The following is a 25,064-nucleotide window of genomic DNA, read 5'->3' on the forward strand; positions in this document are numbered from 1 at the left end:
TGGCTAGAGCAAGAAAAAAAATCACTGCACTTTTCCAAGTAGACAACCATATAAGCCCATGTGAGGGAAATTATCTGATTTTTTCTCTTCCAAGAAAAAAGTAGAGTAAACACACAATTGTCAGAAGTGGGATTTGAACCCACGCCTCCAGAAGAGACTGCGACCTGAACGCAGCGCCTTAGACCACTCGGCCATCCTGACTTGCATTTGTGGAACCTTCCACAGGCCAGACAGCCATGCAAGTGGGGTACCGAAAAGGCATGCCCTCAATTTATTTATCCTATTATAAGTACTTCCAACAGATCTTTGAACAATCCATAGAGAGCAGTACCTATGAAGAACTCTTTAGACCTTTAAGGCGTACAAAGAGAAAGTGCTATTAACCAGCCACTTGAAAGGCCCAAAGCTGCTTTGAAATTGAGTCAACAGCCACCTCTTGGCTAGCTAAAGCAAATTCAACAAGGAATTTCAATGTCACAACATAGGGTGGAATACGCAAATCTAAGCAGCCCCTGATCACAGCCCTGAGGAAATTGCCGTAAATGTGCTGGAGTCCAACTGTCTACCAGATGCTAGGCATTCTTCCATATTTGCATGGCCTGTCTGGCCAGGGCATACAAGAGCATGACTCTTCCAGATGAGCTCTTACATGGGTCCTATGCTCATATAGTAAGGACTGCACTTTGTCAGCAAGACTTTATACAACCGAAATATATGAGAAACCCCAGCTCTCTTGACTAGATGAGGACGGAATCACATCCCAGGTGAAGACCAACAGATGCAACTTCCATCAGATGTTAACCTGAAAAAGGAGATTACATCTCCAAAAGTCATGTCAGAAGTGGAATTCGAACCCACGCCTCCAGAGGAGACTGCGGCCTAAACACAGCGCCTTAGACCACTCGGCCATCCTGACAGTGCAGAGTCTTAAGAAATGTATAAAAGTCACTCAGAAATTTCTGCCTCCATGCAAGCCTGAAATAATTTAAACCTTCAAACACAAGGTGCAACTTTATGCACAGGACAATAAACACAGAAGATCACATGTGAAAGCATTTCATTTCACAGGTGTACAATTTTTATGCTTTTAGAATACCTCATACCTCTCACTAGCTATTTAGGGTCCTGTATCCTACTCACAAAATTACCTTGCCTGCGACCTCTCTCTCTACACAAACAACTACTGCACAGGAAGTAGGAAGGCAGAAGGTGGGGCATATTATGCAAATGTATGCTGTCATTGTGCCTTGCAGATTCATGCAGGATTTCTAGATCCTTGCTGGATACAAGAGAGCAGACCTTGTTTCAGATCAACTGTCCCTAGCAGGGAACGTCTGAGCACATGCAGTCTTTTGCTCTCTAGCCCCTGGCCTGGGACTTACCCTCACTGGCTGAGGTGTGAATTTCTGCATACCAACGTTGCATAGATGGTACGTTTGTGGTCGGTTTGGGATGGGTGGGAGGTCAAAGGCAGGGAAAAGTATGTCGCCTTCACTTCTAGTCTCCTCTTCTAGGCCAACCTGCCGTTCACTCACTCTGTCTTTGTTTCATTCTCTCCTTCCTCAACACCCCTTCTCACTCACTCGCTCTATCACTTGTGCTCTTTCCCCTTGCTCTGCATTTCATAGTGGAAACATCTCTTGAATGGAGCATTAGAAAATGAGGTTACATAAAATTAACAATCTACTTATTGGAAACCAAAAATATCACAAGACTGAATGTAACCCATTTCATTAATAAAAGGGACTTTTTAAGCACCCCCCAAAAAACACATAAAACACCACGAGTGCTAGAAGAATATTATACGAGCTTGAAGACAGAATTGGGCAAATTAATTTGCAGTTGAAACTGAAGTTTGTTACTTATTCAGATATTATATGCACTGCCAATTTTTAGCTGAGATTCTAAAAGAACTCAGAGACAAAATGGACTTACAGTTTTGTCAGAAGTGGGATTCGAACCCACGCCTCCAGGAGAGACTGCAGCCTTAACGCAGCGCCTTAGACCACTCAGCCATCCTGACCACATTTGCTTGATCATCTACAGAGAGGGAAAGATATTGTGAACCAAAAAAAGCACACAACTTAGGTCATGAGTGGCTAGAGCAAGAAAAAAACTCACTGCACTTTTCCAAGTAGACATCCATATAAGCCCATGTGAGGGAAATGATCTGATTTTTTCTCTCCCAAGAAAAAAGTAGAGTAAACACACATTTGTCAGAAGTGGGATTTGAACCCATGCCTCCAGAAGAGACTGCGACCTGAACGCAGCGCATTAGACCACTCGGCCATCCTGACTTGCATTTGTGGAACCTTCCACAGGCCAGGCAGCCATGCAAGTGGGGTACCGAAAAGGCATGCCCTCAATTTATTTATCCTATTATAAGTACTTCCAACAGATCTTTGAACAATCCATAGAGAGCAGTACCTATGAAGAACTCTTTAGACCTTTAAGGCGTACAAAGAGAAAGTGCTATTAACCAGCCACTTGAAAGGCCCAAAGCTGCTTTGAAATTGAGTCAACAGCCACCTCTTGGCTAGCTAAAGCAAATTCAACAAGGAATTTCAATGTCACAACATAGGGTGGAATACGCAAATCTAAGCAGCCCCTGATCACAGCCCTGAGGAAATTGCCGTAAGTGTGCTGGAGTCCAACTGTCTACCAGATGCTAGGCATTCTTCCCTATTTGCATGGCCTGTCTGGCCAGGGCATACAAGAGCATGACTCTTCCAGATGAGCTCTTACATGGGTCCTATGCTCATATAGTAAGGACTGCACTTTGTCAGCAAGACTTTATACAACCGAAATATATGAGAAACCCCAGCTCTCTTGACTAGATGAGGACGGAATCACATCCTAGGTGAAGTCCAACAGATGCAACTTCCATCAGATGTTAACCTGAAAAAGGAGATTACATCTCCAAAAGTCATGTCAGTAGTGGGATTCGAACCCACACCTCCAGAGGAGACTGCGGCCTAAACACAGCGCCTTAGACCACTCGGCCATCCTGACAGCGCAGAGTCTTAAGAAATGTATAAAAGTCACTCAGAAATTTCTGCCTCCATGCAAGCCTGAAATAATTTAAACCTTCAAACACAAGGTGCAACTTTATGCACAGGACAATAAACACAGAAGATCACATGTGAAAGCATTTCATTTCACAGGTGTACAATTTTTATGCTTTTAGAAAACCTCATACCTCTCACCAGCTATTTAGGGTCCTGTATCCTACTCACAAAATTACCTTGCCTGCGACCTCTCTCTCTACACAAACAACTACTGCACAGGAAGTAGGAAGGCAGAAGGTGGGGCATATTATGCAAATGTATGCTGTCATTGTGCCTTGCAGATTCATGCAGGATTTCTAGATCCTTGCTGGATACAAGAGAGCAGACCTTGTTTCAGATCAACTGTCCCTAGCAGGGAACGTCTGAGCACATGCAGTCTTTTGCTCTCTAGCCCCTGGCCTGGGACTTACCCTCACTGGCTGAGACGTGAATTTCTGCATACCAACGTTGCATAGATGGTACGTTTGTGGTCAGTTTGGGATGGGTGGGAGGTCAAAAGCAGGGAAAACTATGTCGCCTTCACTTCTAGTCTCCTCTTCTAGGCCTACCTGCTGTTCACTCACTCTGTCTTTGTTTCATTCTCTCCTTCCTCAACACCCCTTCTCACTCACTCGCTCTATCACTTGTGCTCTTTCCCCTTGCTCTGCATTTCATAGTGGAAACATCTCTTGAATGGAGCATTAGAAAATGAGGTTACATAAAATTAACAATCTACTTATTGGAAACCAAAAATATCACAAGACTGAATGTAACCCATTTCATTAATAAAAGGGACTTTTTAAGCACCCCCCAAAAAACACATAAAACACCACGAGTGCTAGAAGAATATTATACGAGCTTGAAGACAGAATTGGGCAAATTAATTTGCAGTTGAAACTGAAGTTTGTTACTTATTCAGATATTATATGCACTGCCAATTTTTAGCTGAGATTCTAAAAGAACTCAGAGACAAAATGGACTTAAAGTTTTGTCAGAAGTGGGATTCGAACCCACGCCTCCAGGAGAGACTGCGGCCTTAACGCAGCGCCTTAGACCACTCGGCCATCCTGACCACATTTACTTGATCATCTACAGAGAGGGAAAGATATTGTGAACCAAAAAAAGCACACATCTTAGGTCATGAGTGGCTAGAGCAAGAAAAAAACTCACTGCACTTTTCCAAGTAGACAACCATATAAGCCCATGTGAGGGAAATGATCAGATTTTTTTCTCTCTCAAGAAAAAAGTAGAGTAAACACACAATTGTCAGAAGTGGGATTTGAACCCACGCCTCCAGAAGAGACTGCGACCTGAACGCAGCGCCTTAGACCACTCGGCCATCCTGACTTGCATTTATGGAACCTTCCACAGGCCAGACAGCCATGCAAGTGGGGTACCGAAAAGGCATGCCCTCAATTTATTTATCCTATTATAAGTACTTCCAACAGATCTTTGAACAATCCATAGAGAGCAGTACCTATGAAGAACTCTTTAGACCTTTAAGGCGTACAAAGAGAAAGTGCTATTAACCAGCCACTTGAAAGGCCCAAAGCTGCTTTGAAATTGAGTCAACAGCCACCTCTTGGCTAGCTAAAGCAAATTCAACAAGGAATTTCAATGTCACAACATAGGGTGGAATACGCAAATCTAAGCAGCCCCTGATCACAGCCCTGAGGAAATTGCCGTAAGTGTGCTGGAGTCCAACTGTCTACCAGATGCTAGGCATTCTTCCATATTTGCATGGCCTGTCTGGCCAGGGCATACAAGAGCATGACTCTTCCAGATGAGCTCTTACATGGGTCCTATGCTCATATAGTAAGGACTGCACTTTGTCAGCAAGACTTTATACAACCGAAATATATGAGAAACCCCAGCTCTCTTGACTAGATGAGGACGGAATCACATCCCAGGTGAAGACCAACAGATGCAGCTTCCATCAGATGTTAACCTGAAAAAGGAGATTACATCTCCAAAAGTCATGTCAGAAGTGGGATTCGAACCCACGCCTCCAGAGGAGACTGCAGACTAAACACAGCGCCTTAGACCACTCGGCCATCCTGACAGTGCAGAGTCTTAAGAAATGTATAAAAGTCACTCAGAAATTTCTGCCTCCATGCAAGCCTGAAATAATTTAAACCTTCAAACACAAGGTGCAACTTTATGCACAGGACAATAAACACAGAAGATCACATGTGAAAGCATTTCATTTCACAGGTGTACAATTTTTATGCTTTTATAATACCTCATACCTCTCACCAGCTATTTAGGGTCCTGTATCCTACTCACAAAATTACCTTGCCTGCGACCTCTCTCTCTACACAAACAACTACTGCACAGGAAGTAGGAAGGCAGAAGGTGGGGCATATTATGCAAATGTATGCTGTCATTGTGCCTTGCAGATTCATGCAGGATTTCTAGATCCTTGCTGGATACAAGAGAGCAGACCTTGTTTCAGATCAACTGTCCCTAGCAGGGAACGTCTGAGCACATGCAGTCTTTTGCTCTCTAGCCCCTGGCCTGGGACTTACCCTCACTGGCTGAGGCGTGAATTTCTGCATACCAACGTTGCATAGATGTTACGTTTGTGGTCGGTTTGGGATGGGTGGGAGGTCAAAAGCAGGGAAAAGTATGTCGCCTTCACTTCTAGTCTCCTCTTCTAGGCCTACCTGCCGTTCACTCACTCTGTCTTTGTTTCATTCTCTCCTTCCTCAACACCCCTTCTCACTCACTCGCTCTATCACTTGTGCTCTTTCCCCTTGCTCTGCATTTCATAGTGGAAACATCTCTTGAATGGAGCATTAGAAAATGAGGTTACATACAATTAACAATCTACTTATTGGAAACCAAAAATATCACAAGACTGAATGTAACCCATTTCATTAATAAAAGGGACTTTTTAAGCACCCCCCAAAAAACACATAAAACACCACGAGTGCTAGAAGAATATTATACGAGCTTGAAGACAGAATTGGGCAAATTAATTTGCAGTTGAAACTGAAGTTTGTTACTTATTCAGATATTATATGCACTGCCAATTTTTAGCTGAGATTCTAAAAGAACTCAGAGACAAAATGGACTTAAAGTTTTGTCAGAAGTGGGATTCGAACCCACGCCTCCAGGAGAGACTGCGGCCTTAACGCAGCGCCTTAGACCACTCGGCCATCCTGACCACATTTGCTTGATCATCTACAGAGAGGGAAAGATATTGTGAACCAAAAAAAGCACACAACTTAGGTCATGAGTGGCTAGAGCAAGAAAAAAAATCACTGCACTTTTCCAAGTAGACAACCATATAAGCCCATGTGAGGGAAATTATCTGATTTTTTCTCTTCCAAGAAAAAAGTAGAGTAAACACACAATTGTCAGAAGTGGGATTTGAACCCACGCCTCCAGAAGAGACTGCGACCTGAACGCAGCGCCTTAGACCACTCGGCCATCCTGACTTGCATTTGTGGAACCTTCCACAGGCCAGACAGCCATGCAAGTGGGGTACCGAAAAGGCATGCCCTCAATTTATTTATCCTATTATAAGTACTTCCAACAGATCTTTGAACAATCCATAGAGAGCAGTACCTATGAAGAACTCTTTAGACCTTTAAGGCGTACAAAGAGAAAGTGCTATTAACCAGCCACTTGAAAGGCCCAAAGCTGCTTTGAAATTGAGTCAACAGCCACCTCTTGGCTAGCTAAAGCAAATTCAACAAGGAATTTCAATGTCACAACATAGGGTGGAATACGCAAATCTAAGCAGCCCCTGATCACAGCCCTGAGGAAATTCCTGTAAATGTGCTGGAGTCCAACTGTCTACCAGATGCTAGGCATTCTTCCATATTTGCATGGCCTGTCTGGCCAGGGCATACAAGAGCATGACTCTTCCAGATGAGCTCTTACATGGGTCCTATGCTCATATAGTAAGGACTGCACTTTGTCAGCAAGACTTTATACAACCGAAATATATGAGAAACCCCAGCTCTCTTGACTAGATGAGGACGGAATCACATCCCAGGTGAAGACCAACAGATGCAGCTTCCATCAGATGTTAACCTGAAAAAGGAGATTACATCTCCAAAAGTCATGTCAGAAGTGGGATTCGAACCCACGCCTCCAGAGGAGACTGCAGACTAAACACAGCGCCTTAGACCACTCGGCCATCCTGACAGTGCAGAGTCTTAAGAAATGTATAAAAGTCACTCAGAAATTTCTGCCTCCATGCAAGCCTGAAATAATTTAAACCTTCAAACACAAGGTGCAACTTTATGCACAGGACAATAAACACAGAAGATCACATGTGAAAGCATTTCATTTCACAGGTGTACAATTTTTATGCTTTTATAATACCTCATACCTCTCACCAGCTATTTAGGGTCCTGTATCCTACTCACAAAATTACCTTGCCTGCGACCTCTCTCTCTACACAAACAACTACTGCACAGGAAGTAGGAAGGCAGAAGGTGGGGCATATTATGCAAATGTATGCTGTCATTGTGCCTTGCAGATTCATGCAGGATTTCTAGATCCTTGCTGGATACAAGAGAGCAGACCTTGTTTCAGATCAACTGTCCCTAGCAGGGAACGTCTGAGCACATGCAGTCTTTTGCTCTCTAGCCCCTGGCCTGGGACTTACCCTCACTGGCTGAGGCGTGAATTTCTGCATACCAACGTTGCATAGATGTTACGTTTGTGGTCGGTTTGGGATGGGTGGGAGGTCAAAAGCAGGGAAAAGTATGTCGCCTTCACTTCTAGTCTCCTCTTCTAGGCCTACCTGCCGTTCACTCACTCTGTCTTTGTTTCATTCTCTCCTTCCTCAACACCCCTTCTCACTCACTCGCTCTATCACTTGTGCTCTTTCCCCTTGCTCTGCATTTCATAGTGGAAACATCTCTTGAATGGAGCATTAGAAAATGAGGTTACATACAATTAACAATCTACTTATTGGAAACCAAAAATATCACAAGACTGAATGTAACCCATTTCATTAATAAAAGGGACTTTTTAAGCACCCCCCAAAAAACACATAAAACACCACGAGTGCTAGAAGAATATTATACGAGCTTGAAGACAGAATTGGGCAAATTAATTTGCAGTTGAAACTGAAGTTTGTTACTTATTCAGATATTATATGCACTGCCAATTTTTAGCTGAGATTCTAAAAGAACTCAGAGACAAAATGGACTTAAAGTTTTGTCAGAAGTGGGATTCGAACCCACGCCTCCAGGAGAGACTGCGGCCTTAACGCAGCGCCTTAGACCACTCGGCCATCCTGACCACATTTGCTTGATCATCTACAGAGAGGGAAAGATATTGTGAACCAAAAAAAGCACACAACTTAGGTCATGAGTGGCTAGAGCAAGAAAAAAAATCACTGCACTTTTCCAAGTAGACAACCATATAAGCCCATGTGAGGGAAATTATCTGATTTTTTCTCTTCCAAGAAAAAAGTAGAGTAAACACACAATTGTCAGAAGTGGGATTTGAACCCACGCCTCCAGAAGAGACTGCGACCTGAACGCAGCGCCTTAGACCACTCGGCCATCCTGACTTGCATTTGTGGAACCTTCCACAGGCCAGACAGCCATGCAAGTGGGGTACCGAAAAGGCATGCCCTCAATTTATTTATCCTATTATAAGTACTTCCAACAGATCTTTGAACAATCCATAGAGAGCAGTACCTATGAAGAACTCTTTAGACCTTTAAGGCGTACAAAGAGAAAGTGCTATTAACCAGCCACTTGAAAGGCCCAAAGCTGCTTTGAAATTGAGTCAACAGCCACCTCTTGGCTAGCTAAAGCAAATTCAACAAGGAATTTCAATGTCACAACATAGGGTGGAATACGCAAATCTAAGCAGCCCCTGATCACAGCCCTGAGGAAATTCCTGTAAATGTGCTGGAGTCCAACTGTCTACCAGATGCTAGGCATTCTTCCATATTTGCATGGCCTGTCTGGCCAGGGCATACAAGAGCATGACTCTTCCAGATGAGCTCTTACATGGGTCCTATGCTCATATAGTAAGGACTGCACTTTGTCAGCAAGACTTTATACAACCGAAATATATGAGAAACCCCAGCTCTCTTGACTAGATGAGGACGGAATCACATCCCAGGTGAAGACCAACAGATGCAACTTCCATCAGATGTTAACCTGAAAAAGGAGATTACATCTCCAAAAGTCATGTCAGAAGTGGAATTCGAACCCACGCCTCCAGAGGAGACTGCGGCCTAAACACAGCGCCTTAGACCACTCGGCCATCCTGACAGTGCAGAGTCTTAAGAAATGTATAAAAGTCACTCAGAAATTTCTGCCTCCATGCAAGCCTGAAATAATTTAAACCTTCAAACACAAGGTGCAACTTTATGCACAGGACAATAAACACAGAAGATCACATGTGAAAGCATTTCATTTCACAGGTGTACAATTTTTATGCTTTTAGAATACCTCATACCTCTCACTAGCTATTTAGGGTCCTGTATCCTACTCACAAAATTACCTTGCCTGCGACCTCTCTCTCTACACAAACAACTACTGCACAGGAAGTAGGAAGGCAGAAGGTGGGGCATATTATGCAAATGTATGCTGTCATTGTGCCTTGCAGATTCATGCAGGATTTCTAGATCCTTGCTGGATACAAGAGAGCAGACCTTGTTTCAGATCAACTGTCCCTAGCAGGGAACGTCTGAGCACATGCAGTCTTTTGCTCTCTAGCCCCTGGCCTGGGACTTACCCTCACTGGCTGAGGTGTGAATTTCTGCATACCAACGTTGCATCGATGGTACGTTTGTGGTCGGTTTGGGATGGGTGGGAGGTCAAAAGCAGGGAAAAGTATGTCGCCTTCACTTCTAGTCTCCTCTTCTAGGCCAACCTGCCGTTCACTCACTCTGTCTTTGTTTCATTCTCTCCTTCCTCAACACCCCTTCTCACTCACTCGCTCTATCACTTGTGCTCTTTCCCCTTGCTCTGCATTTCATAGTGGAAACATCTCTTGAATGGAGCATTAGAAAATGAGGTTACATAAAATTAACAATCTACTTATTGGAAACCAAAAATATCACAAGACTGAATGTAACCCATTTCATTAATAAAAGGGACTTTTTAAGCACCCCCCAAAAAACACATAAAACACCACGAGTGCTAGAAGAATATTATACGAGCTTGAAGACAGAATTGGGCAAATTAATTTGCAGTTGAAACTGAAGTTTGTTACTTATTCAGATATTATATGCACTGCCAATTTTTAGCTGAGATTCTAAAAGAACTCAGAGACAAAATGGACTTAAAGTTTTGTCAGAAGTGGGATTCGAACCCACGCCTCCAGGAGAGACTGCGGCCTTAACGCAGCGCCTTAGACCACTCGGCCATCCTGACCACATTTGCTTGATCATCTACAGAGAGGGAAAGATATTGTGAACCAAAAAAAGCACACATCTTAGGTCATGAGTGGCTAGAGCAAGAAAAAAACTCACTGCACTTTTCCAAGTAGACAACCATATAAGCCCATGTGAGGGAAATGATCAGATTTTTTCTCTCTCAAGAAAAAAGTAGAGTAAACACACAATTGTCAGAAGTGGGATTTGAACCCACGCCTCCAGAAAAGACTGCGACCTGAACGCAGCGCCTTAGACCACTCGGCCATCCTGACTTGCATTTGTGGAACCTTCCAGAGGCCAGACAGCCATGCAAGTGGGGTACCGAAAAGGCATGCCCTCAATTTATTTATCCTATTATAAGTACTTCCAACAGATCTTTGAACAATCCATAGAGAGCAGTACTTATGAAGAACTCTTTAGACCTTTAAGGCGTACAAAGAGAAAGTGCTATTAACCAGCCACTTGAAAGGCCCAAAGCTGCTTTGAAATTGAGTCAACAGCCACCTCTTGGCTAGCTAAAGCAAATTCAACAAGGAATTTCAATGTCACAACATAGGGTGGAATACGCAAATCTAAGCAGCCCCTGATCACAGCCCTGAGGAAATTGCCGTAAGTGTGCTGGAGTCCAACTGTCTACCAGATGCTAGGCATTCTTCCATATTTGCATGGCCTGTCTGGCCAGGGCATACAAGAGCATGACTCTTCCAGATGAGCTCTTACATGGGTCCTATGCTCATATAGTAAGGACTGCACTTTGTCAGCAAGACTTTATACAACCGAAATATATGAGAAACCCCAGCTCTCTTGACTAGATGAGGACGGAATCACATCCTAGGTGAAGACCAACAGATGCAACTTCCATCAGATGTTAACCTGAAAAAGGAGATTACATCTCCAAAAGTCATGTCAGTAGTGGGATTCGAACCCACATCTCCAGAGGAGACTGCGGCCTAAACACAGCGCCTTAGACCACTCGGCCATCCTGACAGTGCAGAGTCTTAAGAAATGTATAAAAGTCACTCAGAAATGTCTGCCTCCATGCAAGCCTGAAATAATTTAAACCTTCAAACACAAGGTGCAACTTTATGCACAGGACAATAAACACAGAAGATCACATGTGAAAGCATTTCATTTCACAGGTGTACAATTTTTATGCTTTTAGAATACCTCATACCTCTCACTAGCTATTTAGGGTCCTGTATCCTACTCACAAAATTACCTTGCCTGCGACCTCTCTCTCTACACAAACAACTACTGCACAGGAAGTAGGAAGGCAGAAGGTGGGGCATATTATGCAAATGTATGCTGTCATTGTGCCTTGCAGATTCATGCAGGATTTCTAGATCCTTGCTGGATACAAGAGAGCAGACCTTGTTTCAGATCAACTGTCCCTAGCAGGGAACGTCTGAGCACATGCAGTCTTTTGCTCTCTAGCCCCTGGCCTGGGACTTACCCTCACTGGCTGAGACGTGAATTTCTGCATACCAACGTTGCATAGATGGTACGTTTGTGGTCAGTTTGGGATGGGTGGGAGGTCAAAAGCAGGGAAAAGTATGTTGCCTTCACTTCTAGTCTCCTCTTCTAGGCCTACCTGCTGTTCACTCACTCTGTCTTTGTTTCATTCTCTCCTTCCTCAACACCCCTTCTCACTCACTCGCTCTATCACTTGTGCTCTTTCCCCTTGCTCTGCATTTCATAGTGGAAACATCTCTTGAATGGAGCATTAGAAAATGAGGTTACATAAAATTAACAATCTACTTATTGGAAACCAAAAATATCACAAGACTGAATGTAACCCATTTCATTAATAAAAGGGACTTTTTAAGCACCCCCCAAAAAACACATAAAACACCACGAGTGCTAGAAGAATATTGTACGAGCTTGAAGACAGAATTGGGCAAATTAATTTGCAGTTGAAACTGAAGTTTGTTACTTATTCAGATATTATATGCACTGCCAATTTTTAGCTGAGATTCTAAAAGAACTCAGAGACAAAATGGACTTAAAGTTTTGTCAGAAGTGGGATTCGAACCCACGCCTCCAGGAGAGACTGCGGCCTTAACGCAGTGCCTTAGACCACTCGGCCATCCTGACCACATTTGCTTGATCATCTACAGAGAGGGAAAGATATTGTGAACCAAAAAAAGCACACAACTTAGGTCATGAGTGGCTAGAGCAAGAAAAAAACTCACTGCACTTTTCCAAGTAGACAACCATATAAGCCCATGTGAGGGAAATGATCTGATTTTTTCTCTCCCAAGAAAAAAGTAGAGTAAACACACAATTGTCAGAAGTGGGATTTGAACCCACGCCTCCAGAAGAGACTGCGACCTGAACGCAGCGCCTTAGACCACTCGGCCATCCTGACTTGCATTTGTGAAACCTTCCACAGGCCAGACAGCCATGCAAGTGGGGTACCGAAAAGGCATGCCCTCAATTTATTTATCCTATTATAAGTACTTCCAACAGATCTTTGAACAATCCATAGAGAGCAGTACCTATGAAGAACTCTTTAGACCTTTAAGGCGTACAAAGAGAAAGTGCTATTAACCAGCCACTTGAAAGGCCCAAAGCTGCTTTGAAATTGAGTCAACAGCCACCTCTTGGCTAGCTAAAGCAAATTCAACAAGGAATTTCAATGTCACAACATAGGGTGGAATACGCAAATCTAAGCAGCCCCTGATCACAGCCCTGAGGAAATTGCCGTAAGTGTGCTGGAGTCCAACTGTCTACCAGATGCTAGGCATTCTTCCATATTTGCATGGCCTGTCTGGCCAGGGCATACAAGAGCATGACTCTTCCAGATGAGCTCTTACATGGGTCCTATGCTCATATAGTAAGGACTGCACTTTGTCAGCAAGACTTTATACAACCGAAATATATGAGAAACCCCAGCTCTCTTGACTAGATGAGGACGGAATCACATCCCAGGTGAAGACCAACAGATGCAACTTCCATCAGATGTTAACCTGAAAAAGGAGATTACATCTCCAAAAGTCATGTCAGAAGTGGGATTCGAACCCACGCCTCCAGAGGAGACTGCGGCCTAAACACAGCGCCTTAGACCACTCGGCCATCCTGACAGTGCAGAGTCTTAAGAAATGTATAAAAGTCACTCAGAAATTTCTGCCTCCATGCAAGCCTGAAATAATTTAAACCTTCAAACACAAGGTGCAACTTTATGCACAGGACAATAAACACAGAAGATCACATGTGAAAGCATTTCATTTCACAGGTGTACAATTTTTATGCATTTAGAATACCTCATACCTCTCACCAGCTATTTAGGGTCCTGTATCCTACTCACAAAATTACCTTGCCTGCGACCTCTCTCTCTACACAAACAACTACTGCACAGGAAGTAGGAAGGCAGAAGGTGGGGCATATTATGCAAATGTATGCTGTCATTGTGCCTTGCAGATTCATGCAGGATTTATAGATCCTTGCTGGATACAAGAGAGCAGACCTTGTTTCAGATCAACTGTCCCTAGCAGGGAACGTCTGAGCACATGCAGTCTTTTGCTCTCTAGCCCCTGGCCTGGGACTTACCCTCACTGGCTGAGGCGTGAATTTCTGCATACCAACGTTGCATAGATGGTACGTTTGTGGTCGGTTTGGGATGGGTGGGAGGTCAAAAGCAGGGAAAAGTATGTCGCCTTCACTTCTAGTCTCCTCTTCTAGGCCTACCTGCCGTTCACTCACTCTGTCTTTGTTTCATTCTCTCCTTCCTCAACACCCCTTCTCACTCACTCGCTCTATCACTTGTGCTCTTTCCCCTTGCTCTGCATTTCATAGTGGAAACATCTCTTGAATGGAGCATTAGAAAATGAGGTTACATAAAATTAACAATCTACTTATTGGAAACCAAAAATATCACAAGACTGAATGTAACCCATTTCATTAATAAAAGGGACTTTTTAAGCACCCCCCATAAAACACCACGAGTGCTAGAAGAATATTATACGAGCTTGAAGACAGAATTGGGCAAATTAATTTGCAGTTGAAACTGAAGTTTGTTACTTATTCAGATATTATATGCACTGCCAATTTTTAGCTGAGATTCTAAAAGAACTCAGAGACAAAATGGACTTAAAGTTTTGTCAGAAGTGGGATTCGAACCCACGCCTCCAGGAGAGACTGCGGCCTTAACGCAGCGCCTTAGACCACTCGGCCATCCTGACCACATTTGCTTGATCATCTACAGAGAGGGAAAGATATTGTGAACCAAAAAAAGCACTCATCTTAGGTCATGAGAGGCTAGAGCAAGAAAAAAACTCACTGCACTTTTCCAAGTAGACAACCATATAAGCCCATGTGAGGGAAATGATCAGATTTTTTTCTCTCTCAAGAAAAAAGTAGAGTAAACACACAATTGTCAGAAGTGGGATTTGAACCCACGCCTCCAGAAGAGACTGCGACCTGAACGCAGCGCCTTAGACCACTCGGCCATCCTGACTTGCATTTGTGGTACCTTCCACAGGCCAGACAGCCATGCAAGTGGGGTACCGAAAAGGCATGCCCTCAATTTATTTATCCTATTATAAGTACTTCCAACAGATCTTTGAACAATCCATAGAGAGCAGTACCTATGAAGAACTCTTTAGACCTTTAAGGCGTACAAAGAGAAAGTGCTATTAACCAGCCACTTGAAAGGCCCAAAGCTGCTTTGAAATTGAGTCAACAGCCACCTCTTGGCTAGCTAAAGCAAATTCAACAAGGAATTTCAATGTCACAACATAGGGTGGAATACGCAAATCTAAGCAGCCCCTGATCACAGCCCTGAGGAAATTGCCGTAAGTGTGCTGGAGTCCAACTGTCTATCAGATGCTAGGCATTCTTCCATATTTGCATGGCCTGTCTGGCCAGGGCATACAAGAGCATGACTCTTCCAGATGAGCTCTTACATGGGTCCTATGCTCATATAGTAAGGACTGCACTTTGTCAGCAAGACTTTATACAACCGAAATATATGAGAAACCCCAGCTCTCTTGACTAGATGAGGACGGAATCACATCCCAGGTGAAGACCAACAGATGCAACTTCCATCAGATGTTAACCTGAAAAAGGAGATTACATCTCCAAAAGTGGGATTCGAACCCACGCCTCCAGAGGAGACTGCGGCCTAAACACAGCGCCTTAGACCACTCAGCCATCCTGACAGTGCAGAGTCTTAAGAAATGTATAAAAGTCACTCAGAAATTTCTGCCTCCATGCAAGCCTGAAATAATTTAAACCTTCAAACACAAGGTGCAACTTTATGCACAGGACAATAAACACAGAAGATCACATGTGAAAGCATTTCATTTCACAGGTGTACAATTTTTATGCTTTTAAAATACCTCATACCTCTCACCAGCTATTTAGGGTCCTGTATCCTACTCACAAAATTACCTTGCCTGCGACCTCTCTCTCTACACAAACAACTACTGCACAGGAAGTAGGAAGGCAGAAGGTGGGGCATATTATGCAAATGTATGCTGTCATTGTGCCTTGCAGATTCATGCAGGATTTCTAGATCCTTGCTGGATACAAGAGAGCAGACCTTGTTTCAGATCAAGGAGGAGTGTCTCCTCAGGAGACACTCCTCTATCTGTTACTACCAGCTCTCTCAATTCTTTGAATTGTGGCCTGCTGAATGTGAGATCGTTATGCAGGCATCATACAGAAATATCACTACTCATCGAACAACATGAGTTAGACGTCCTATTTATGACCGAAACATGGACGAGGACAGATAGTAGCATAGAATTGGGACAAGCCTGCCCCCCAGGGTATAAGATCAGGCACAACCCTCGGGTTGGGGCCAGAGGAGGAGGGGTAGGATTGATTTATAGAGACTCATTGGACTTCTCCCTGTTAGAGATCCATCAAATTAAGGACTATGAACTTATGGGTTTTTCTATGAAGGGACAGAGTGGGGTACTGCTAACTGGTCTTCTGTGCTATAGACCGCCGGCTGGCGGCACAGCGGCAGTGTCAGATCTTACTGATCTAATCTATGATCTTTCATGCTCCCATGCCAGATTAATGGTACTGGGGGATTTCAACTTATGGCCAGATGGACCCACAGACTCAGCCTTTACTTATCTTACACAGGCTTGTAGTAGTATCAACCTAGAACAGCTGGTTCTATCTAAGACTCATCGGATGGGTCATGTTTTGGATTTGGTATTTGCCGATGCCGGGCAGGTTATGTTATGTTATGTTATTTATTATTTATTAAGCGCACATACGCCCGGGGGCTTCTTGGCGCTGGTGAGAGAGTCAACATAACAGTACATAAAAGAAATACAATCACTGTTTACCATAAGCCTGAGAGAAAAGAAAAGTTTTAAATGCCTTCCTGAAAGCAAGAAGATCCTTACTATGTCGCAGAGTCAGAGGGAGGGAGTTCCACAATGAAGCGGCTAAAAATTGAAAACTGCTACCTCCCTGACGTTTCTTTTTGAAACGAGGGACCTCAAGAAGGTCTTTGTGGATAGATCTCAAACTGCGCAAGGGTTTGTATTTGCGCAGTAACAATCTAAGGAACATAGGACCCTTACCTTCCAGAGCCTTAAACACAATACAGCCCACCTTAAATGTGGCTCTCTGTTCCACAGGCAGCCAGTGCAAAATCTCTAGTCCGTGTCTAATTGATTCCCACTTAGGGACTTTGCAAATAAGTCTTGCAGCTTGATTTTGCAAGTATTGCAGTCTTTTGAGTTGGCCGATAGGCGCCCCCAGGTAGAGGCCATTTGAGAAATCAATATGAGACAGGACTAGGGCACTAACTGTTTGAATTAAGGCCAGACCTGTGAGGAGATGTGCGATTTTTTTAATCTTCCTCAGCTGAAAGAACCCCGAGGAAACCACAGTTCCGATTTGACTTGCCAAGGTGAGATCCTCGCTAAGAGTCACTCCCAAACTTTTTACCGTGCGGGATTTTTTTGGGGGAGAGCCCATATCCGACGGCCAAAAGCTGGGACTCCAACTGATCTCACTCTTCCCAGGTAAGATAAGCTCTGTTTTTCCCGGGTTTAACTTGAGGTGGTTTAGGGACATCCACCTCTGGATAAGAGACATAGTTGCTCGGAATTCCTCAGCAGCATTGTGAGAGTTTAGTACAAAAACCAACTGCAGGTCGTCTGCATAATTATATACATCAACCTTAAACTCTCGTAAAGAGAACAGCAAAGGCCGCATATACAAATTAAATAATAAGGGAGACAAGGAGGATCCTTGAGGAACCCCACAAAAAGAAATTTTTTTTGGGGCTGTAAAAGAACCCAGTCGAACCGATTGGGTACGTCCTGAAATAAAGGACTTGAGCCAGGCCAAGGCCAAGTCCCGCAGGCCGGCCTGTTCGACACGGTTGACCAAGATGTTGTAGTCAACCGTGTCGAACGCAGCAGACAGATCCAATAACACCAGTGCCTGGTGCAGGTCCCTGTCTGCGTTAGACCTTAAGGTGTTCTGAACAGCCAGTATCACTGCCTCAGTCGAGTGACCAGGCCGGAACCCTGCCTGGTTAGGTTGTAAATAGCCAGAGGCTTCCACAAAACTTGATAGGCAGTTGGTTACGTGCGCCTCCAATATTTTAGATAAATAGGGCAGCAACGATATTGGCCTGTAGTTAGAGAGGTCTGAGGAATCAATACCAGGTTTCTTTTTTAAAGGGATCAGTAAGGCCTGTTTAAAGCTATTAGGAACATTCCCTGACTTAAGGGAGTTATTAAGCAATGGAATCAGGCTACTTGGGAGTGCCCGACCTATTTCTCTCATTACTTGGGGAGGGCAGGCATCCTGAGGAGATCCTGATTTAACTCTCGTGAGCAAATCTTGAAAGGTTTGATCAGTGATTAAAGGAAAAGAATGCAAAGTAAGAGGGTTAAAAAAGGTGTCGTCTATCGGGACACAAACTGGCAGCTTGGATAGAGTATCCTTGATCAACACTATTTTATCATTAAAATAGTCATTCAATGAGTTGCAGAGCAGTTGTGAGGGGACAACCGGGGGGGAAGTTCTCTCATCATTGCACAACTCATTCACAATCCTGAAAATTTCTTTCGACTTGTTAGTCGCATTAAGTATTTTAGAAGAGAAATAAGCAGTTTTGTGAGTGTGCAATGTCTTTTGGTAGGCTTTACGAGCTAGACAATATGCTATCCTTGCTTCGGGACAGTAGTTGGTACGCCATGTTCTCTCTTGCTGCCTCACTTCAAGTTTTAATTTTCTCAACTCCGGTGTGAACCACTTATGCGCGTCCGCGCCGCGTGAGTTGTCAAAGCGAGTGAGGGGAACACAGACATTAATGGCTGAGGTTAGCCAATCTTGAAGCCTACAATCGGCTATCTCCACATCTAAACTCTGCTCTGGCAAAGTAGACTTTAACAAATTTAAAAAAACTGACATGTCCAACGAGGACCATTTCCGAGTCAGACTGGTAGCCTTCAGCTTAAATTGAGGAGCTTTCGCAACACAAAATGAGAAACTAATAATAAAATGGTCAGACCAGCTGCAAGGTTTAATATCAGTAACATTAATAGTCAAATTCAATGACCAAAGTTGATCGAGACTATGGCCCTTTTGATGGGTCTGAGTATGTATATGTTGTATAAGATTCAGATCACTCAGAAGGTCCCTCGTCTCACCAGCTTGGGGGTCTAATGGTATACTATCAAACCAGAGATTTAAATCCCCAATCAGGAGTAGTTTAGAATTATTGGTGGCTAGCATGGCCAGTTGCTCCGCAAGAATAGCAGGAAACGTGGTCATAATTTGGGGAGGGCGGTATAGTAGAACCACCACGAGTGTCCCATTGACAGTATCCAGCTTAGCAACAATATTCTCCACATTAGGAATATCTAAGGAGGGAAGTTGTCTGAGTTGATGTTTCTTATTGGAGATAATGGCCACCCCGCCGCCAATTTTACCTCCCGGTCGTAAAACAGAGATAATGTAATAATCAGCAGGCAAGGCAGCTAGGATGTCCGGTAATGAATCCGGTGTAAGCCATGTTTCGCTCAACAGGAGTAAATCCGGTTTAGTATCAGATAGTAACAAAAAGATGTCTGTCTGATGTTTGGTCATAGAGCGGGTGTTTAAATAAACACATTTAAAATTACAAATAGTACCTGAAGAGCTTTCGGAAACCGCGTAACTCGAGGCAGGGTCCGTAGTTAAAGTAATAGGATTGGCAATGCCTAGGCGAGATGTCCGTTTCACCGTGTTAAGGGGAATGGGGGGGCACATCATGATGGAAGGCCGCAGCGCTAGTAAATCAGCGGAAGTGTACATTAAAGGACAGACGGAGTCCTTAGCCCCTAGCAGGTGAAGGTTGGCAGCATTCTCCCGCAGTGTTGGACGGACCATGCCCTTGTCCTTTTTTCGGTGGCTCTCCCGACGGGCTGCTCCAAAACTAGTACGGGAACGACTCGGATAGGGAGGCAATGGTCTAGACTTCTGAGAGGTACTACCCTTCCAAAACTGCTTGGTGAGGGTTTTCAGCTGGCAGGTGATGTGGATGAAAGTCTGAGTGCACTCACCCAGCAAATTAAGACCACCTTGGATAGTCTAGCTCCGCTAAGGAAAACACGTGACAGAACTAAAACTGCCATGCCATGGTTCTCGAAGGAACTCTTACATCTTAAACAACAGTGCAAACAGGCGGAGCGGAGATGGAGGAGATATTATCTGTCATCGGATAAAACCCTCTTCAAACAGGAACTAGCAACATATAAAGCGCAGATTAAGCTTGCTAAAGCGAGGTATTTGGAGGAAACTTTATTGTCAGCCTCAAACAAAGCACAAACTTTGTTCAAAATTGTCAACGAGCTGTCACGACCAGCCTGTGCTACTACCGCTATCCCAGCCTCTCAGCTATTATGTGACTCCTTGGCTAAGGCCTTTGAGGATAAGATCACGACCATCTTGAGCAACCTAAATCCTATGACACCTGAGGCTGCTCCTACTCCTTCATTGGAGTTGGAGGCTGGGAAAGTCAGGCTGGAAAGCTTCCCGCTCCCATCCTTTGCGGAGTTTGGTGCCTTAGCAGATAGTGTTTCCTCTGGGTCCCCTCTGGATGTAATCCCACACAAAATCTGGAAAGCTTTTCGAGAAGAGTTATACTCTCCTCTCCACGCAATCTGTTGCCAATCTCTGAGCTCGGCCCAGGTCCCGGAAAGCTGGAAATTAGCAGTGGTTTCCCCTTTACTGAAAAAAGATTCACTGGATCCCCTCTGTCCCGCCAATTACAGACCGATATCGTTACTTCCCTTTCCGATCAAGATCTTGGAAAAACTGGTCACAAGACACCTGTCCAGTTTCTTGGAAGGTAACCAGTGTCTGGACGCGGCGCAGTTTGGTTTCAGACCAGCGCATGGAACCGAAACAGCATTGGTGACTGTCTTGAGCGACCTCCGTTCGCGTGCCGACCATGGACGAGCAGCCTTTCTAGTGCTGCTCGACATGTCGGCAGCGTTCGATACGGTCAGCCACGCCATCCTGATCAGGAGATTGGAGGAGGTGGGGGTGACGGGCACCGCCCGGGATTGGCTGGTTTCATACCTGGCCAATAGACACCAGGTGGTTGCCCTCCCCCCCTATAAATCCACCGTAAAGAGGGTTGGTCAGGGAGTACCCCAGGGCTCGGCCATCAGCCCCATCCTCTTTAATCTTTACCTCCGCCCCCTGATCAAGTTAATAAAAACATTTGGCATCTCAGTCACCAACTACGCTGATGACACCCAGCTCATCTTCTCCCTTGAAGGGGAGAATGCGGTGTCTTTGGAGACCTTTCACCATTGCATGGTCACCACGGCAACATGGCTGAGCAACAACTCGCTGCAATTTAACAGCACTAAGACAGAGGTGTTACACTGCTCAGTGGACCGGGTCCCTCGATCTTTGCCACAGGACTTTTGGCCTTCTTCCTTTCAGGGCACGGCGGCAGTAGCAACCTCGGTTCGGAATCTAGGTGTGACAATGGAACCAAGTCTTCAACTGGACGGTTTCATTGATAAAACAGTATCCACCTGCATGGGCCTTTTGCGCTCTCTCAGGAAGATTCTTCCTTTGCTCCCTGCCAATGCCAGACCAGAAGTAGTGCGCAGCATTATCCTTAGCAGACTGGATTACTGCAATGCACTACTTCTGGGGGCACCTGCCACGGCGATAGGTAAGTTGCAAAGAGTGCAGAACTTTGCGGCTAAGTTAGCACTCTCCCGACGCCGCTTTGATTCCTCCTCCGCAGCTCTCAGAGATTTACACTGGCTTCCTATCCTTCAACGGATTGAATTTAAGGCGCTCTGTTTGGTTTTTCGGGCCCTACATGATTCGGGACCGTTGCCCCTGCGGGAGATGTTCACATGGTACATCCCCGCTAGAGCTCTCCGGTCCGCCTCCGCCTATTTGGCGGTTGTTCCCAAATTCCAGAGAAAGCGAATGGGTGGCCGTTCTTTTGGTTTCACGGCAGCCAAATTGTGGAACGACTTGCCACTATCGCTTAGATGTGTGGGAGACCTCCTTTCTTTTAAAAAACTTTTAAAAACTCATTTATTCCCCAGGCTAGGATAATTCCTCTCTGATCCCTCTCTTGATTGTGCTTCAGGACCTGTTAGATCTCAGCGCCAGGATGCCCGTTGGGTGACAGCAAGCGCTTTACAAGTGTGTTATACATACATACATACATACATACATCAACTGTCCCTAGCAGGGAACGTCTGAGCACATGCAGTCTTTTGCTCTCTAGCCCCTGGCCTGGGACTTACCCTCACTGGCTGAGGCGTGAATTTCTGCATACCAACGTTGCATAGATGGTACGTTTGTGGTCGGTTTGGGATGGGTGGGAGGTCAAAAGCATGGAAAAGTATGTCGCCTTCACTTCTAGTCTCCTCTTCTAGGCCTACCTGCCGTTCACTCACTCTGTCTTTGTTTCATTCTCTCCTTCCTCAACACCCCTTCTCACTCACTCGCTCTATCACTTGTGCTCTTTCCCCTTGCTCTGCATTTCATAGTGGAAACATCTCTTGAATGGAGCATTAGAAAATGAGGTTACATAAAATTAGCAATCTACTTATTGGAAACCAAAAATATCACAAGACTGAATGTAACCCATTTCATTAATAAAAGGGACTTTTTAAGCACCCCCCAAAAAACACATAAAACACCACGAGTGCTAGAAGAATATTATACGAGCTTGAAGACAGAATTGGGCAAATTAATTTGCAGTTGAAACTGAAGTTTGTTACTTATTCAGATATTATATGCACTGCCAATTTTTAGCTGAGATTCTAAAAGAACTCAGAGACAAAATGGACTTAAAGTTTTGTCAGAAGTGGGATTCGAACCCACGCCTCCAGGAGAGACTGCGGCCTTAACGCAGCCCCTTAGAACACTCGGCCATCCTGACCACATTTGCTTGATCATCTACAGAGAGGGAAAGATATTGTGAACCAAAAAAAGCACACAACTTAGGTCATGAGTGGCTAGAGCAAGAAAAAAACTCACTGCACTTTTCCAAGTAGACAACCATATAAGCCCATGTGAGGGAAATGATCTGATTTTTTCTCTCCCAAGAAAAAAGTAGAGTAAACACACAATTGTCAGAAGTGGGATTTGAACCCACGCCTCCAGAAGAGACTGCGACCTGAACGCAGCGCCTTAGACCACTAGGCCATCCTGACTTGCATTTGTGGAACCTTCCACAGGCCAGACAGCCATGCAAGTGGGGTACCGAAAAGGCATGCCCTCAATTTATTTATCCTATTATAAGTACTTCCAACAGATCTTTGAACAATCCATAGAGAGCAGTACCTATGAAGAACTCTTTAGACCTTTAAGGCGTACAAAGAGAAAGTGCTATTAACCAGCCACTTGAAAGGCCCAAAGCTGCTTTGAAATTGAGTCAACAGCCACCTCTTGGCTAGCTAAAGCAAATTCAACAAGGAATTTCAATGTCACAACATAGGGTGGAATACGCAAATCTAAGCAGCCCCTGATCACAGCCCTGAGGAAATTGCCGTAAGTGTGCTGGAGTCCAACTGTCTACCAGATGCTAGGCATTCTTCCATATTTGCATGGCCTGTCTGGCCAGGGCATACAAGAGCATGACTCTTCCAGATGAGCTCTTACATGGGTCCTATGCTCATATAGTAAGGACTGCACTTTGTCAGCAAGACATTATACAACCGAAATATATGAGAAACCCCAGCTCTCTTGACTAGATGAGGACGGAATCACATCCCAGGTGAAGACCAACAGATGCAACTTCCATCAGATGTTAACCTGAAAAAGGAGATTACATCTCCAAAAGTGGGATTCGAACCCACGCCTCCAGAGTAGACTGCGGCCTAAACACAGCGCCTTAGACCACTCAGCCATCCTGACAGTGCAGAGTCTTAAGAAATGTATAAAAGTCACTCAGAAATTTCTGCCTCCATGCAAGCCTGAAATAATTTAAACCTTCAAACACAAGGTGCAACTTTATGCACAGGACAATAAACACAGAAGATCACATGTGAAAGCATTTCATTTCACAGGTGTACAATTTTTATGCTTTTAAAATACCTCATACCTCTCACCAGCTATTTAGGGTCCTGTATCCTACTCACAAAATTACCTTGCCTGCGACCTCTCTCTCTACACAAACAACTACTGCACAGGAAGTAGGAAGGCAGAAGGTGGGGCATATTATGCAAATGTATGCTGTCATTGTGCCTTGCAGATTCATGCAGGATTTCTAGATCCTTGCTGGATACAAGAGAGCAGACCTTGTTTCAGATCAACTGTCCCTAGCAGGGAACGTCTGAGCACATGCAGTCTTTTGCTCTCTAGCCCCTGGCCTGGGACTTACCCTCACTGGCTGAGGCGTGAATTTCTGCATACCAACGTTGCATAGATGGTACGTTTGTGGTCGGTTTGGGATGGGTGGGAGGTCAAAAGCATGGAAAAGTATGTCGCCTTCACTTCTAGTCTCCTCTTCTAGGCCTACCTGCCGTTCACTCACTCTGTCTTTGTTTCATTCTCTCCTTCCTCAACACCCCTTCTCACTCACTCGCTCTATCACTTGTGCTCTTTCCCCTTGCTCTGCATTTCATAGTGGAAACATCTCTTGAATGGAGCATTAGAAAATGAGGTTACATAAAATTAGCAATCTACTTATTGGAAACCAAAAATATCACAAGACTGAATGTAACCCATTTCATTAATAAAAGGGACTTTTTAAGCCCCCCCCAAAAAACACATAAAACACCACGAGTGCTAGAAGAATATTATACGAGCTTGAAGACAGAATTGGGCAAATTAATTTGCAGTTGAAACTGAAGTTTGTTACTTATTCAGATATTACATGCACTGCCAATTTTTAGCTGAGATTCTAAAAGAACTCAGAGACAAAATGGACTTAAAGTTTTGTCAGAAGTGGGATTCGAACCCACGCCTCCAGGAGAGACTGCGGCCTTAACGCAGCGCCTTAGACCACTCGGCCATCCTGACCACATTTGCTTGATCATCTACAGAGAGGGAAAGATATTGTGAACCAAAAAAAGCACACATCTTAGGTCATGAGTGGCTAGAGCAAGAAAAAAACTCACTGCACTTTTCCAAGTAGACAACCATATAAGCCCATGTGAGGGAAATGATCAGATTTTTTCTCTCTCAAGAAAAAAGTAGAG

The 25,064-nt window shown here is 44.4% G+C and overlaps 19 non-coding genes across 19 annotated transcripts; all 19 read right to left on the bottom strand.

Annotated features, from left to right (window-relative positions):
- Nucleotides 1-118: 118 nt before the first annotated feature.
- TRNAL-CAG (transfer RNA leucine (anticodon CAG)) lies at nucleotides 119-201 on the bottom strand. Its single transcript has one exon. It is a non-coding gene; the product is annotated as a tRNA-Leu (tRNA).
- A 632-nt stretch (nucleotides 202-833) lies between these two features.
- TRNAL-UAG (transfer RNA leucine (anticodon UAG)) lies at nucleotides 834-916 on the bottom strand. Its single transcript has one exon. It is a non-coding gene; the product is annotated as a tRNA-Leu (tRNA).
- A 1,024-nt stretch (nucleotides 917-1,940) lies between these two features.
- TRNAL-AAG (transfer RNA leucine (anticodon AAG)) lies at nucleotides 1,941-2,023 on the bottom strand. The gene has a single exon. It is a non-coding gene; the product is annotated as a tRNA-Leu (tRNA).
- Nucleotides 2,024-4,036: 2,013 nt separating this feature from the next.
- Nucleotides 4,037-4,119, bottom strand: TRNAL-AAG (transfer RNA leucine (anticodon AAG)). Its single transcript has one exon. It is a non-coding gene; the product is annotated as a tRNA-Leu (tRNA).
- A 192-nt stretch (nucleotides 4,120-4,311) lies between these two features.
- Nucleotides 4,312-4,394, bottom strand: TRNAL-CAG (transfer RNA leucine (anticodon CAG)). Its single transcript has one exon. It is a non-coding gene; the product is annotated as a tRNA-Leu (tRNA).
- A 1,739-nt stretch (nucleotides 4,395-6,133) lies between these two features.
- Nucleotides 6,134-6,216, bottom strand: TRNAL-AAG (transfer RNA leucine (anticodon AAG)). Its single transcript has one exon. It is a non-coding gene; the product is annotated as a tRNA-Leu (tRNA).
- Nucleotides 6,217-6,407: 191 nt separating this feature from the next.
- Nucleotides 6,408-6,490, bottom strand: TRNAL-CAG (transfer RNA leucine (anticodon CAG)). The gene has a single exon. It is a non-coding gene; the product is annotated as a tRNA-Leu (tRNA).
- A 1,739-nt stretch (nucleotides 6,491-8,229) lies between these two features.
- Nucleotides 8,230-8,312, bottom strand: TRNAL-AAG (transfer RNA leucine (anticodon AAG)). The gene has a single exon. It is a non-coding gene; the product is annotated as a tRNA-Leu (tRNA).
- A 191-nt stretch (nucleotides 8,313-8,503) lies between these two features.
- Nucleotides 8,504-8,586, bottom strand: TRNAL-CAG (transfer RNA leucine (anticodon CAG)). The gene has a single exon. It is a non-coding gene; the product is annotated as a tRNA-Leu (tRNA).
- Nucleotides 8,587-9,218: 632 nt separating this feature from the next.
- Nucleotides 9,219-9,301, bottom strand: TRNAL-UAG (transfer RNA leucine (anticodon UAG)). Its single transcript has one exon. It is a non-coding gene; the product is annotated as a tRNA-Leu (tRNA).
- Nucleotides 9,302-10,325: 1,024 nt separating this feature from the next.
- TRNAL-AAG (transfer RNA leucine (anticodon AAG)) lies at nucleotides 10,326-10,408 on the bottom strand. The gene has a single exon. It is a non-coding gene; the product is annotated as a tRNA-Leu (tRNA).
- Nucleotides 10,409-10,599: 191 nt separating this feature from the next.
- Nucleotides 10,600-10,682, bottom strand: TRNAL-CAG (transfer RNA leucine (anticodon CAG)). Its single transcript has one exon. It is a non-coding gene; the product is annotated as a tRNA-Leu (tRNA).
- A 1,739-nt stretch (nucleotides 10,683-12,421) lies between these two features.
- Nucleotides 12,422-12,504, bottom strand: TRNAL-AAG (transfer RNA leucine (anticodon AAG)). The gene has a single exon. It is a non-coding gene; the product is annotated as a tRNA-Leu (tRNA).
- A 191-nt stretch (nucleotides 12,505-12,695) lies between these two features.
- On the bottom strand, nucleotides 12,696-12,778 carry TRNAL-CAG (transfer RNA leucine (anticodon CAG)). Its single transcript has one exon. It is a non-coding gene; the product is annotated as a tRNA-Leu (tRNA).
- Nucleotides 12,779-13,410: 632 nt separating this feature from the next.
- On the bottom strand, nucleotides 13,411-13,493 carry TRNAL-UAG (transfer RNA leucine (anticodon UAG)). Its single transcript has one exon. It is a non-coding gene; the product is annotated as a tRNA-Leu (tRNA).
- A 1,015-nt stretch (nucleotides 13,494-14,508) lies between these two features.
- On the bottom strand, nucleotides 14,509-14,591 carry TRNAL-AAG (transfer RNA leucine (anticodon AAG)). Its single transcript has one exon. It is a non-coding gene; the product is annotated as a tRNA-Leu (tRNA).
- A 192-nt stretch (nucleotides 14,592-14,783) lies between these two features.
- TRNAL-CAG (transfer RNA leucine (anticodon CAG)) lies at nucleotides 14,784-14,866 on the bottom strand. Its single transcript has one exon. It is a non-coding gene; the product is annotated as a tRNA-Leu (tRNA).
- Nucleotides 14,867-22,992: 8,126 nt separating this feature from the next.
- TRNAL-CAG (transfer RNA leucine (anticodon CAG)) lies at nucleotides 22,993-23,075 on the bottom strand. Its single transcript has one exon. It is a non-coding gene; the product is annotated as a tRNA-Leu (tRNA).
- A 1,727-nt stretch (nucleotides 23,076-24,802) lies between these two features.
- On the bottom strand, nucleotides 24,803-24,885 carry TRNAL-AAG (transfer RNA leucine (anticodon AAG)). The gene has a single exon. It is a non-coding gene; the product is annotated as a tRNA-Leu (tRNA).
- Between the last annotated feature and the right edge of the window lie 179 nt (nucleotides 24,886-25,064).

Source organism: Lissotriton vulgaris, chromosome 8 (genome assembly GCF_964263255.1).
Source record: "Lissotriton vulgaris chromosome 8, aLisVul1.2, whole genome shotgun sequence".
In the NCBI taxonomy this organism is placed as follows: Eukaryota; Metazoa; Chordata; class Amphibia; order Caudata; family Salamandridae; genus Lissotriton; species Lissotriton vulgaris.